Source organism: Rana temporaria, chromosome 7 (genome assembly GCF_905171775.1).
Source record: "Rana temporaria chromosome 7, aRanTem1.1, whole genome shotgun sequence".
Lineage (NCBI taxonomy): Eukaryota > Metazoa > Chordata > Amphibia > Anura > Ranidae > Rana > Rana temporaria.
In genome coordinates, this window is record NC_053495.1 from 177,624,000 (window position 1) to 177,638,666 (window position 14,667).

General features: G+C 42.4%; 1 long non-coding RNA gene across 1 annotated transcript; it reads left to right on the plus strand.

Annotated features, from left to right (window-relative positions):
* Nucleotides 1-5,026: 5,026 nt before the first annotated feature.
* LOC120944873 lies at nucleotides 5,027-12,248 on the plus strand. The gene is made up of 3 exons (XR_005750520.1): nucleotides 5,027-5,111; nucleotides 8,968-9,102; nucleotides 12,207-12,248. It is a non-coding gene; the product is annotated as an uncharacterized LOC120944873 (long non-coding RNA).
* Nucleotides 12,249-14,667: the final 2,419 nt, after the last annotated feature.

Genomic DNA, 14,667 nt, shown 5'->3' on the forward strand with positions numbered 1-14,667 from the left:
TTACACGGTGGATGCACCATTGCTATGTTTAATGAGTGGAGCAGAGGTGCAGGTAAAAGCAGCACACAAAGTGTGTAGTGCCGAACTTGGCCAAAGTATACAGTGGGAGGGACTTAAACCCCCCCCCCTCCGCCCAACACATACAGTGGGGCAAAAAAGTATTTAGTCCGCCACCAATTGTGCAAGTTCTCCCACTTAAAAAGATGAGAGGCCTGTAACTGTCATCATAGGTATACCTCAACTATGAGAGACAAAATGTGGAAACAAATCCAGACAATCACATTGTCTGATTTGTAAAGAATTTATTTGCAAATTATGGTGGAAAATAAGTATTTGGTCTCCTCTACAAACAAGCAAGATTTCTGTCTCTCACAGACCTGTATCTTCTTCTTTGAGAGGCTCCTTTGTCCTCCACTCATTACCTGTATTAATGGCACATGTTTGAACTTGTTATCAGTATAAAAGACACCTGTCCACAACCTCAAAACAGTCACACTCCAAACTCCACTATGGTGAAGACCAGAGAGCTGTCCAAGGACACCAGAAACAAAATTGTAGACCTGCACCAGGCTGGGAAGACTGAATCTGCAATAGGCAAGCAAGCTTGGTGTGAAGAAATCAACTGTGGGAGCAATAATTAGAAAATGGAAGACATACAAGACCACTGATAATCTCCCTCGATCTGGGACTCCACGCAAGAACTCACCCCATGGGGTCAAAATGATTACACGAATGGTGAGCAAAAATCCCAGAACCACACGGAGGAACCTAGTGAATGACCTGCAGAGAGCTGGGACTAACGTAACAAAGGCTACCATCAGTAACACACTACGCCGCCAGGGACTCAGATCCTGCAGTGCCAGACGTGTCCCCCTGCTTAAGCCAGTACATGTCCGGGCCCGTCTGAGGTTTTCTAGAGAGCATTTGGATGATCATTTGGATGATCCAGAAGAGGATTGGAAGAATGTCATATGTGTTTAGAGGAGAGAGAATGCTGAGTTGCAACCAAAGAACACCATACCTACTGTGAAGCATGGGGGTGGCAACATCATGCTCTGGGGCTGTTTCTCTGCAAAGGGAACAGGACGACTGATCTGTGTACATGAAAGAATGAATGGGGCTATGTATCGTGAGATTTTGAGTGCAAACCTCCTCCCATCAGCAAGGGCATTGATAAGGAAACATGGCTTGGTCTTTCAGCATGACAATGATCCCAAACACACCGCCTGGGCAACGAAGGAGTGGCTTTGTAAGAAGCATTTCAAGGACCTGGAGTGGCCTAGCCAGTCTCCAGATCTCAACCCCATAGAAAGCCTTTGGAGGGAATTGAAAGTCTGTGTTGACCAGCGACAGCCCCAAAACATCACCCTGGTTTTGTTTCTGCCAACAAAGAATATATAACAAAGTATTGAGATGAACTTTTGATATTGACCAAATACTTATTTTCCACCATAATTTGCAAATAGATTGTTTCCATATCAGACAATGTGATTGTCTGGATTTGTTTCCACATTTTGTCTCTCATAGTTGAGGTACACCTATGATGACAATTACAGGCCTCTCTCATCTTTTTAAGTGGGATAACTTGCACAATTGGTGGCTGACTAAAAACGTTTTTTTGCCCCACTGTATGTATGGCAGCAAAAAGGTGAACTTTAAGGCCCACACACCCCACCAATGTGCCTCAGGGCAGCCAATGTTTATGTACTTATAGTGCGCTCACTGCACACTCTCAGCACAAACACCAAGCTATCAAAGACAGTTCTCGGTCTGGGGTAATGATCGGTAGCCAGCGGGACCAGCTTTCGATCATGTAACCACTTTTGTCATACAATCGCTGATCTTTCCCACCCCCTGGATGTTCGAAATTATTTAAAGGGATGACATGGAGTGCGGCAAGGGGTTATAGAGGTATGGGTAAATAAAACCTAAGTCTACTCTTCTCTGAGTCAAAGGGGCGAGGAGTAAATAATGCAGTGAGGTCAAAAGTAGGTAAAGCACAAAGGGCCAAATCCTCAAAAGGGATACGCAGGCGGAACTGCTGTTCAGCCTGCGTATCCCTGTGCCTATCTTTGGAACTGATCCTCAGAAGCAGTTTTCCAAAGATAGGCAGAAGATCTGACATCTGTAAGACACTTACACTGTCAGATCTTAGGATGCAGTACCGCATCCGCCGCTGGGGGCATTTCGCATTGAAATGCCGCTTTGCGTATGCAAATGAGGACTTACGGAGATCCACAAAGCTTTTCAGCTTTGTTTTTTCTGCGTAAGTTTACGTTTGCATACGTAAAATTAGGGCTGCTTTTACAAGGTGTAAACTGTTTACACCTTGTAAAAACAGACCTTTTTTTTCGATCGCCGCCATTTTTTTTAAATTTTGAATTTTTTTTTTCGGCGCGTAACTTTTTTTTTACCCGACGCAACTTTATTGTCCCGTCGCAATCCACAAAGCCCGACGTAACGTAATTTCGCGCGCTGCCCGTCGGGAAAATGACGTCACGAGCATGCGCAGTACGGCCGGCGCGGGAGCGCGCCTCATTTAAATTGTCATCGCCCCCTGCAGAAGAGGACCGCCTTGCGCCGGAGACATTTAAGTTACACGGCCGAAAATTTCTAGGTAAGTGCTTTGTGGATCGGGCACTTAGGTAGAAATTTTCCGCCAGTGTAACTTAAATGGTAAAAGTTAAGTTACGACGCCTGGCTGAGGATTTGGCCCAAAGTGCCTTACAAACAAAATTTTGCTAAGCAGATTATGCCACATCTCACAGGCTGGGGGCATTATTGGAGAACCAAGGACACTTTTTTTCTGGGACAACAGCCTTAAATTTGGGACTGTCGCCAAAAAACAGGGTCATCTGGCTATCCCAACTTTAAGGTTTTTGGATATAATAACTGCCAAGTCTATATATCTTGTAAGCATCAGTATCATTTAAAATATACAGTAGGTGTCAGCAACAAATATTTGTGCAAAGTAACTAGTATCAAAAACTTCATACACTGATATTCCCATGCCAAGAACAATTGTTCCAGTTTTTGGAAGCAAACAATTAAGCATCCCGCCAAATGTCCTCCACAGACAGTTCATCCAGCTGAACTGAAGAACTGTTGCCTGACCTGGTTCTAAGACGCTAACGTGATGTGAATTCCCTTCACTTATTCACTAAGTCAGATTCAGTCTATGTGAGGCTATTGTAGGACTAGTCAAAATAAACAATTGAAGGGTTCAGCAACACTACCTGCTGTGAGGTCTGCAGAGATCAAAATTAACTTTCTTTGAGCCGCTGGACTTTCGAGCCAAACTCAACAGAAGATAAACACAATCCGGGCTAAACTAATAATTGTGCGATAAAAGCACAAAACAAACTGAACACTGGCCACATAATGGACAGGCTTCACGCAATGAATGAACATATTCATTGAAAGCAGACATTAACTCAAAGAAGCTCTGGAACGCCGTCATGAACATTAAAGGTACCCTGTCGCCAGGCCATTTATTTAAAAAAATATTGTATGTGCTTTTAACATATTTTATGCATGTTGTTAACCTGTAAAAGCCTCCTTTGTGTAGACATACAAAGATAGCGGCTAAGCGCCGCCATCTTGGATGTGATCTCTGCAGACACACAGGTATCACTCAAATGACACTATAGTATTCCCCTTCGCTCATTCCCTGGCAGATAAGTAAGAGGTTAGGTAGGTAGGTGGGGGCGGGGATGGACAGAGGAGTTGGGTCAGCACAGATAGTAATTAGACACTCTTAGATGAAGAGAGGGACATGATGTACAAGGGGAGAAGGACCTGTGAATTACCTAATCAAAATTTTTAACAAATTCAAAGGCACTTGGCAAGTAAATTAAAAAATAATTTATAGAAAGGAAAAACACTGTAATTACATTTAAAATACATTATTTATCTGTGCTTCTGCAGTTTTTTTTAAAGTTGGTGACATAGTTCCTTTAACTTATTATAATTATACTAATTATAATAAATAAAAGTGTTAATTATTAATATAATTAATCATTATAACAATTGACTATAATTTATACATATTTACATTATTGTAATAAACTATAAAATATTATATAATAAAATCACACACATAGGTTGGACTTGATGGACTTTTTTTTACCTCGCCTACTATGTAACTATGTAATACTAATATAAATATATAACAATTATAAAACAACTCAAATATTTAGGTTTATATAATAAATCATTAATAATCCTATAATGTATTATATGTATAATAAAGTTATAATATAATAATGTATAATACATTTGAAATTTTATAATAACTTTATTAAGAAATACTTTTAAATAATTCTGATTTATACAAGCCCATGAGATATCCAATTGTCTTAACTTGAAAAAATGTAACATTAATGTTTATTGTATCAGATTATTATTTTTTGGATGAACCCCTTGTACATTGTTATATACGCTTTCTAGCAAACTTTGCAGAAAGCCAGCATAGGCGGAGCAGTCTGTTAATTATTGGTTGGTCACCAATTTTTGTGGGCGTGTCTGGTGATAAAAAATTTGTTTTGCAAAAATTGGCATGGTTTAATTTTCCCTAAATATTGGGCATGGCCCAATACATCCACCTGTCCATAGAGAGGCATGGGCCTTCCCATTATGTTCGCCTGAAAATTGACAGGCAGACCTGGTCAGGACAGCTGTGTAAAAGGAGCCGATTGTGTCAGCAAGGAGTGACTGTGAGAAACTGGGTTTAAAACTGCACTGCCCAATTTCTCACAGTCAGGTCAATGCTACAAGTATACCGGCACCCTGCATACTAACACAGCTTTAAAAATAAATACAAAAATATTAAGATCAATAGAAATATTAAGATAAAAGTATCAAAAATATCAAATATTATATTAAAAACATTTTTAAAAATAAATAATAATTAAATATAATATAGATATATGAAATTGAAAAGATCACACATTCCCTTCAAGAGATATTCGCTTTACCTAGAATGTTTGATGGACTGAATGTTATCTCTATAATCTGATCTCTTCTCATTCAGCTAGGTGTGAATACAGGACTCGAGGTTGAATCAGTCATCATGATGTCAGCACCTCCGGGCACACCTCCAGAGACAGCTAGTAAGCTTGAAAAGATTTTCCCAACACGGCAGCTACAAAGACACATATAGCCTATGGAAAGGATGAGATCTTCAGTTAGATATGACATAATGGGAAGAAATTGCCTTTCTCATTTTATATATATATATATATATATACTGGATATATTTTTTTGTTTTGTTTTACAATATTTAACATATTATGGTCAGTTTAAGCCCTTGCTGCTATTCTGAAAAGCAATCCACAGTGGATTGCTTTTCAGAGGAGTTTGACAGGCGAGGAGGAGGCCTCCTCACCACTTGTTTTAACTCTGTAAATGCGGCACCATTGTGCTGCAACCATGCTCATTACACAGAGTTGCAGGGACCATAACACCTAATAGGGTCAACTTCATCATTGGTACTGCCCGGCAAATGCAACATGCTGTTTAATTTTTTCCAAAGCAACAATGCAGTGCTATTTGTATGTGTACACCCCTGAGCAGCTGCATGCCCTTCCTTCTTTAGGTGGGAGGTTGCTAACTCCACCCTGGCTGCCCATGTGAACAAGACCCTAAGGTGCTAAGGCTTCAATAATGTATGAAAACATCTGATAGAGCTAAGAAGGGTTATAACCTCCATCAGTACATTATGCTGTGTGTAAGGGAGATATTTCTTCTTACTTCCTGTCCAGATGACAGCTTTCAGATAGAATGAAAAATCTCTTCTGATTTGACTGCACACTGTGAACTTTACACAGTGTTCAGCTATAATGTTTAGAAGCTGCAGAAAGTCAAATAGAGCCATAAAAGGAACCTGAATTATGCATTGGAGCAGATTTACTAAAGCTGGAGCACCAATTTGGTGCAGATGTGCATGGTAGCCAATCGGCTTCTAACTTCAGCTTGTTCATTTAGCCCAGGTTCATACTGGGTACGATTTTGTACGATTTGAGATGTGATTTCACATGTCAAATCGCATCTCAAATCGGCGGCATTTGCTGGCAATTGTCGGCAATGGCACCGTCCTAATTGGTACGACGCCGCATCTGCGGCGCTGCACCGATTTCAAAAAGTAGTTCCTGTACTACTTTTTTATGATTTCGGGCCGCGATTTACATTGACATCTGTGCAGAAACCTGCACAGATGTCTCTTAAATCGCGGCAAAACCGCAGCCGCGAAATCGCGGTAAAACATTTTTAGCGCGATTTTGAATTCGCAGCAGTGTAAACCTAGCCTTAAGCTTTGACAATAAAACCTGGAAGCTGGTTGGTTTCTATGCAGAGCTGCACAAGATTTTGTACTCTTCAGTTTTAGTAAATCCCCCCTATTGCATCTGGCTCCTGCATTCCCCTGTACAACAGGGAAAGGGAGAAGCACCACAAGGAGCCAGTCGATTGTGCTGCATTGTTCACATGCTAACAAGGAACGTGCTGACAGGAGGAGAAAGAAGAGTGACAAACAGATGAAATAATGCTGCTTCACTGTGAAGTCACAAGCTGGGGGAGGGACAAGACCTGTAAGTGTTATATAGACTGTAACCAAAGGCAAAACTTTTTATAGTTTTGGAAAGAGTGGAGATTACTGCTAAAAATCTAAAAAATTATGAAAAAAAAACGTGCTACACCAATGACTTATTTACTATAAGCAGCAACTCACCTGTAAGACATGTACAATTCAAAAATTGGATAGGTGTAACAAGTTGCGCTAGAGTAAAAAACAATATAATCAAAAACCCAAATAAACTGTAATGAAAAAAGTGTCCACAAGTGATGTGACAATAAATATTATTTCCAAGTAACGATAATCTTGTTTGTGCAATCTTGTGCATCTCCACCACTAATTACCATAAAGGCCTGTACACACGAACAGATATTTCGACAACAATTGTTCAATGGACGTGTTTTGTTGCATAATCCGTCTGTATGCTCCATCGGACAATTGTTGTCGGAATTTCCGACAACAAATGTTGGCTGTGCATGCTCTCAAATAGTCCGACAACAAATGTGTTCCACCGGATCATCCGATCGTGTGTACACAAATCCGTAGGACTAAAATCCAAAGTACAAACACGCATGCTCCGAACCAATTCTAAACACCAGACAACAATAGCAGAAGTTGCCCAAAGGGTGGTGGTAAAGAGCTGAAAAACCATGTGGTTTGGTGTATGTTGGCTGAAAATGTTCTGCCGTCTGTATGCAGAACAAGTTCACGGACAATGCCCCTTCGGACACAAATCCACGTATTTGTCCAATAGAATGCCACCACCAAAGGCAGGAATGTCTGTTTAGCAGCTCCAAATGACCACTCACTACAAGAGGTCATTCACGCTTGTGGTTACAGTCCAGCCAAGGCCTTTACTGGTTCCCGGAGCCCTCCTGTCCGAATTCCTTACCCAATATGGGTGTGACAGCGTTCACCAAAATAAGAAAGAGCTCCATATGGTGTAAAATCTTTAAAACCTTTATTCATGCAAAACTTTATATTGCATTTACCAGAAATCGCCTTAAGTTTGGAGCGTCGGCCTGCATGCATCCACACAGCCCGTCCTTCCGGGACTTGAGGGTATTGGTGACGTCAATACGTCACTCCGCGGACGAGTGACGCTCTGATGTCACCAATACCCTCAAGTCCCGGTTCAGGAGCCTGGCATTCGTCACTAATACCCTCCAGTCCCAGCTCAGGAGCCCGTGACCGGCTTTCAATGGAGCTGGTTCACACAACTCCGGAATGGCTGCGAAGTGGATTGCACGTCCTGTGAGTCTTCTGGTCCGTTGCAGGTCCAAATTCAGCCAAAAATTCAGACCGAAATCAGACCTGAAACGATGAACAGGGACACGCTGGACACCTGCTGTTAGCCGCTTTGCACAGAGACGTGAACCCAGCCCTTTTCTGGGGTCCCCCCCGTCAGTGTCCCCCCCCCCCCCCGAGTGTTTACCATAGCAAGCCACTTGCTATGTGGGTACTGGTGAAGGCTCTATCCTGACACACTCTATCCCTTCTCACTGGCTGTGATTAAAAGCAGCAGGAGCCAATGGCTGCTATCTCTGAGCCAATGAGGAAGGAGAGAGCAGAGAGAGGTGCTGCTCTCAGGCACAGCACTTGATTGGGTCTCAGGTAAGTTTACTTGGAATAAGCAGCACACGTTAGTTGAGGTCATGTGCACTGCTCTACACACATTACACACACTACAAACCCCATAGTCCACAATCCATCTTAGGAGGAAGCAAGTGAGAGTGGCTACGTTCCTACATTCAGTGGGGCCACGGAGAAGGAACGTAGCCACCCTGTAGCTGAAAGTTGGATCACAGCAGCAAAAGAAAATGATTTTGGAGTAATAGAAGAGACCATTTGAGTTGAAAATACATACGAGAATATACTTTTTATTTTTTTTAAACCAGAGTTTAGTGTCAGTTTAACTTTAAGGAACTTTTAGATCTTGAAAGTCACCCTATAGATCCCCCCCCCCCCCCCAAGGATCCCCAAAAAGTTTTTTTTCCCCCCTTCTTATGGTTAATTTGTTTTATTGTCTGACCTGTATGAGCAACATGCAGCTGCAAATCTTCATTGTTAAAAGATGAAGTCATGGCATAGAGTAGAGCTCGAACAATACTCCCCGTAACATTATTATTCTTTCAAGAGCCGCCGATGCACAGGCAGAAAAGTCATTAGGTAACATAATGAGTGGGGTGTGCATATCCTGGATGCCTCTTATTGTACATGGCACCCTGGAAGCCCGGAGGCTTTCCTGGAACAAATGAGTTTTATTGTGTTACACGATAGCCCAAGGAAAGTGTAGGAACTCTTCATCCGAAATTCGGAAAGAGAGCTAGCAGGTCTGCAGACAATCACCTGCCCGATGGTTGGTGCAAATGCTAATCCCTACTCTCATTATACAGGCTATCACGTCAATAAGGCACCGTGTAATTCCATACCAATCTAATTGGATATCATCAGCAAGGTTCACTACATGGGACAAGTCCAGGATTCAAAACATCTGGATGAAAAGAAGGCTTTTTCATGTTCTTATCAAGGTAAATAACATAGCGAGGAACAGCTGTGTTGTGTAATGTTAGCAGATCTGAGGTTCAACGGATACTGAGCACATTACGGAGCAGTTTACGTCAGAGATTTTAATGACATTCAAGGTAAAGAGTTCACAAGTGCGTTAGAATAGAATAGAATAAAAAAGAAGATTTTTCCTACTTATAGCAGATTTCCTGACCATAATCCTACAGAACAGAGACATTTCACTCCTTAAAGCGGAACTCAACTGTATCTAAGCACTGCAAATGAAAAACACTGTTTCATTAATTTTTAATATGCAAAGCAAACTCACTCCATCCAGCCATGTCTGTTTTATTTTGTTGAAAAACACCAATCTAGCATTTCTAGCCACGTCCATCTTGAGTAAGGGCAGGTAATTCATGTAGCATTCATTTACTTCCAGTAATCCATCTGCCCTTAGTTTAGGCATGCAGGCAGTGGGGTGTGCTTAGCTGAGAAAGCATCTCCTCCCCTCCTGAAGACTCCTGGCATGTATGGCATCATTTTGCCCTAGGCCAGAATCCAGAAAGTAACTAAAGGAAAAAAACTTCAACACAAGTAAGTAGAATATACCTTCCTATCCATTTACTTAGGCTAGCAGTTTAAAGATTAAACATAGTCAGTGTTGATTGAGAGAGTTAAGTTCTGCCTTAAAGATGGACTCCAGGATAACTACAGAGATTAAATGAATTTAGTTTACCTGCCAATGTTTTTGTATTTCTGCCCATCCAGTCTTAAGATTTATACCGACCTGCCAGATGACTCAGCCAATGTGGAAAACGGTTATTTTCCTAATTGCAGTTGGGTAAATGGTCATAACCAATCTTTGAATATTACTGTAGAGTGGAGAGAAGGTCTTTATGTGTTTTTTTCAGGGCAACACCGAAAATACACAAATCCTTTTACCCCTTTGCGCCTTCTCCAGGTGGCCCGTTATCCAGATGTTTGCCAACTTTTCCTATGCTTTTACTGCAACAGCTTCCTGGCGGGAGGCGGCGGTCCTGTTGGCTGAGAGGACAGTTGTGCTTTATGTCCCCCATCTCACAGCGGGATACTCATACTTTGCCCTGCTGTGGCACAGGGTTTGCCTAGGGACCTGGTCTGGGTGGTTACTAAGCCAAGGCCTTGCATTACTATAAAGTGGGGGCTTCCTGAAATGTGAGCCTTCATGGCAAAGAGAATTAGTAATACTGAGTACCAATATGTGTCTAATGTTGTGTGTCCAAGGAGAGCCATGGGACACTGGTGAGGTATGGGCCATGTTCTGCATACCTATCCTACAAGGGTTAATCATCTCGAGAAGGTGAGAGTGCAACAGTAGTGTGTGTTGGCTCCAGGTGTGAATAGGTTAAGTGTCCAGGAACCAAAGTGTGAAAAACTACTTAGATGGCTTGCGGTTTCTAATCACCCTTTAGGGCAGGGGTGTCCAAACTTTTTTCAAAGAGGGCCAGATTTGATGAAGTGAACATGCGTGAGGGCCGACCATTTTAACTGAAATTCTTTGAACCATTAAAATTTGGTCTAATTGTGTTCATCCGAGCACTAGTACACTGCCAAACAAGAATTTTCTTGCCTTTGTGGCTATGTGTGAGTAAAGAGATGATCTCAGGCGTATTATTTATTGGCATATAACATGCACCTTCACTTTAAGAGAGAAGTTTCAGGAAAAAATAAATATATTTAAATAAAGAACTGTGAAGCAAAATAAGGGTCAGTGCCCACCTGCAGACCCACCATTGCCATGAATGTAGCCTCACCATTGCCAGGAATGCACCCACCATTGCTAGGAATGCACTTACTATTGCCAGGAACGCAGAACCATTGCCAGGAATGCAGCACCATTGCCAGGAATGCAGCACCATTTTCCAGGAATGCACTCACAAGCACAAAAGATTAATTACAGGACTATCTCCTGTTTACACAATGGCCTCTTTAATAGAAAGTCCCATCTCCTTTGATGGACAGAACAGTCGTCCAATGGCACGTTCTTTTACAGAGGCCGCCCATTAACAGGAAATTCTCCTGTGTGTGTGCGGCGCTCGTCCCGTCCCCTCCCTGTTCCGTTCCAAGGCATATACATCTTTGTGGCCCCGGCGCTGGGAGATCGTCGGGGGCCACAAAACATATATATGTCCAAGTAACCAGGCGGGCCTTTCAAAACTGGAACGCAGGCCGCGATTGGCCCATGGGCCGGACTTTGGACATGCCTGCTTTAGGGGGTGAACTCCCTGTCCCCTCCACCTACACCCACATGTATGTTAGCTCATCTGATTGATGCAGTCATTTGTAAACCGAGAACGGGCAGAAGAAGACATCTACTACTAGTTCCTCTGCCAGTCTCTACGTTCGAGCATGTCGTCTGTCCAAGCCGCACAAAAAACTAATAGTACAAATTAAATAATTTCCTCTTCCCGCTCTGTGTCTACCCAGTCTTATCCGATTAACTTATACTTGGGGACTGTGCAAGCCCCAACAAGACCCCTACTTGGTTCGGGTCCCATAGCAACCCCTTGAACTGCTATGGCAGTAGTTTTACCACTGCATAAAAACCTGACACATAAAAATCTAAACAAAGTAACTAAAACTAAAAAAAAAGTTATGGCTTTGGATACATTTTAAGTGAGTAAAGACTGCACCCCACTTAGTCAAGCCAGACATGCCATGTGGCACTTCTACTGATTGGCAGTATGCAACATAAGCATTGCAGAGACCAGGAAGGGGAGGTGGAGTAATAGATATATATTTTTTCTTCTTTTATAAAAAAGCATTTATTACATATTGGAAAAAATGTTTTTGTGCATTAGAGAACTTCTACTCTATAAACGTATTTGGTACAAGATGGAGCTTTTTATTATTTTAAATTGTATCCATTCACTATAGTGTCACCCACATGTGTATTGTATTTAAACCTTCAGAGAACATAAATACGAATGTTCCAAACAGGTCAAAATTTCATAAATAAAAGGCCTAATTTTGTTTTACTTAAACAAATCTTTCGTTTGGAATTTTGGAACCATTTGTAGTTAATATCACATGCAGTTTCATGCTAAATAGGCCATATGTAATAAAATATCTCTACTTTTATTTCTAGTTCTGGAACTAAACAACTGATTAACTACTTCTTGACCAGACCTTTGATTAAAGCTACATTCATTCAAGAGATGAATAATGGAAAAAGGAACAAAGAAAAGATAAAACTTTTCCCATGGGCAACTAATCTTGTCTTGACTTTTTTTTGCCTGGAAGAATGAAAAAAACAATCTGGCTGCTGCCCCACTTGTGTGGCTCTTCAGTCTCGAGGTTTGTTTTTAAAGAAGTACTCTCATGAATATGTGTAAACTTTAATTAAATTCACCAGAGAACAAAGTACCTGTAGCATCCAATCCCATTCTGATTGGTGGCCTCATTGCAGATGAAAAGCATCTCTTTATTTATGTCAATGTTGGCTGTAGCTGCACCCCAGTCTGAAGCCCAATTTATGTTTGTTCCTTGGGGGGGGGGGTCGTACAACCAGACATAGGCGTGCGTACAGGGTGTGCCAGGTGTGCCCAGGCACACCCTAATCACCCTATGCAGCACAGATTCCTCCTACTGCCCTGGTTCCCCCCTCCTGCCCTACACCCCTCTCCTGCCCTACACCCCTCTCCCTCCAGCTGTTGCTGCGGGGGTGTTTTAGAATGAGTGGGGGAAGAAGCTGCTAAATATGTAACTTACCAGCCCCTTCCCTTTCATCGTGAGTGATCGGTACTATGTGTTTGATCTTTGGGGTGCACATCCTAATGCAATAGGCTGCGCACTCCTATGGTGACAGAGTTAATAGTAAACATACACAGCTCCGGCAGCTCTATCACAGAGCCCCGGCAGATCTGTTGATTCATTTATAATAGTAAAGGATCTTTTAGCACTGACAGGGTGCCAGGCATTAACAAGATGTGTCCGTGGGATGTAATTCTTATATGCCTCCTTATAGCATGTATCTAAACCTAAGAACAAACAGATGTGATGGCTGCATTTGGCGTGTTTTCCCATTTATTTTCAGCTGGTTGACTATCCTGGATTACACTTCCTGGCCTAGTGTGTCAACACTCTTTTGCTGTACTGTAGCTATAAAGGATTAGTGGTATAACCCGTCTTTTGTCTTTAAAGAATATGTGACCCCCAACATATCATATTTATGTATTCATACTATGTAACTATGATATGTGTTGTACCATGTACTTAAATTAAAATGTATCCTCTTTTCTTTGTATTGGCTCCTTTGTGTGAAATCCCTGGTGATTCTGCCAATCCCCATTTTTCCCCATTTCATACTGACCATGCTAGGCACACCCATTCAAGCGTGGTCAGTTTTCTGGCTGTGTTGGGAGCATACTTGTGCTGATCCACCAGCCCACACAGCCAAGCACTGGGAAGATCATTGTACTGCTTTTTCTCCACCCCATCTCTCTAAGCTCCTTATGTAGTTAAAAACAGCTGTGTGCTTATAAACAAAAAAAGAAAGTGCTGTAAATTAAAAATTCTTTAAGAAATGGAAGTGTTAATAGTTTATTTTTATCAATTATCAAAATGGAAAGTAAATGAACAGAGGAGAAGTCCAAATCAAATCAATAATTGGTGTGACCACCCTTTGCCTTCAAAACAGCATCAATTTTTCTAGGTACACTTTATCATACATTTTGAAGGAACTTGGCACTCAGTCTGTTCCAAATATCTTGGAGAACTAACCATGCATCTTCTTTGGATGTAGGCTGCCTCAAATCCTCCTGTCTCTTTATGTAATCACTGACAGACTCGATGATGATGAGATCAGGGCTCTGTGGGGGCCAAACCATTACTTCAAGGACTCCTTGTTGTTTACACTAAAGACAGTTCTTAAAGCGGATGTGCCACTAAACAAATATATTAAAAGCCAGCAGCTACAAATACTGCAGCTGCTGACTTTTAATATAAGGACACTTACCTGTCCTGGAGTCCAGCGGTGATCGCAGCAGATGACGAGCCGATCGCTCGTCACCCTGCTGCTCCCCCCTCCATCCACGGTGAGGGAACCAGGAAGTGAAGCGCTCCGGCTTCACTGCCCGGTTCCCTACGGCGCATGCGCGAGTCGCGCTGCGCCCGCCGATTGGCTCCCGCTGTGTGCTGGGAGCCGAGTGTTCCCAGCATACAACGGGGGACGGACGGGAAGCGGAGGAAAAACCCGTCCTTTGCCCGTATCGTAGGGCCGGAAGTGGGTGCAGATACCTGTCTGTAGACAGGTATCTGCACCCCCCTCCCCCCTGAAAGGTGTCAAATGTGACACCGGAGGGGGGGAGGGTGCCGATCAGCGGGACTCCACTTTAGAGTGGAGATCCGCTTTAATGACATTGGCTGTATGTTTGGGGTCATTGTCCTGCAGCAGAATAAGTTTGCAGCCAATCACACACCTTTCTGATGGTATGGCATGATGGATAAATATCTGCCTGTATTTCTCAGCATTGTGGACACCATTGATCCTGACGAAATCAACAACATTTGCAGAAATGCTGCCCCCAAACTTGCAAGGAATCCCCACC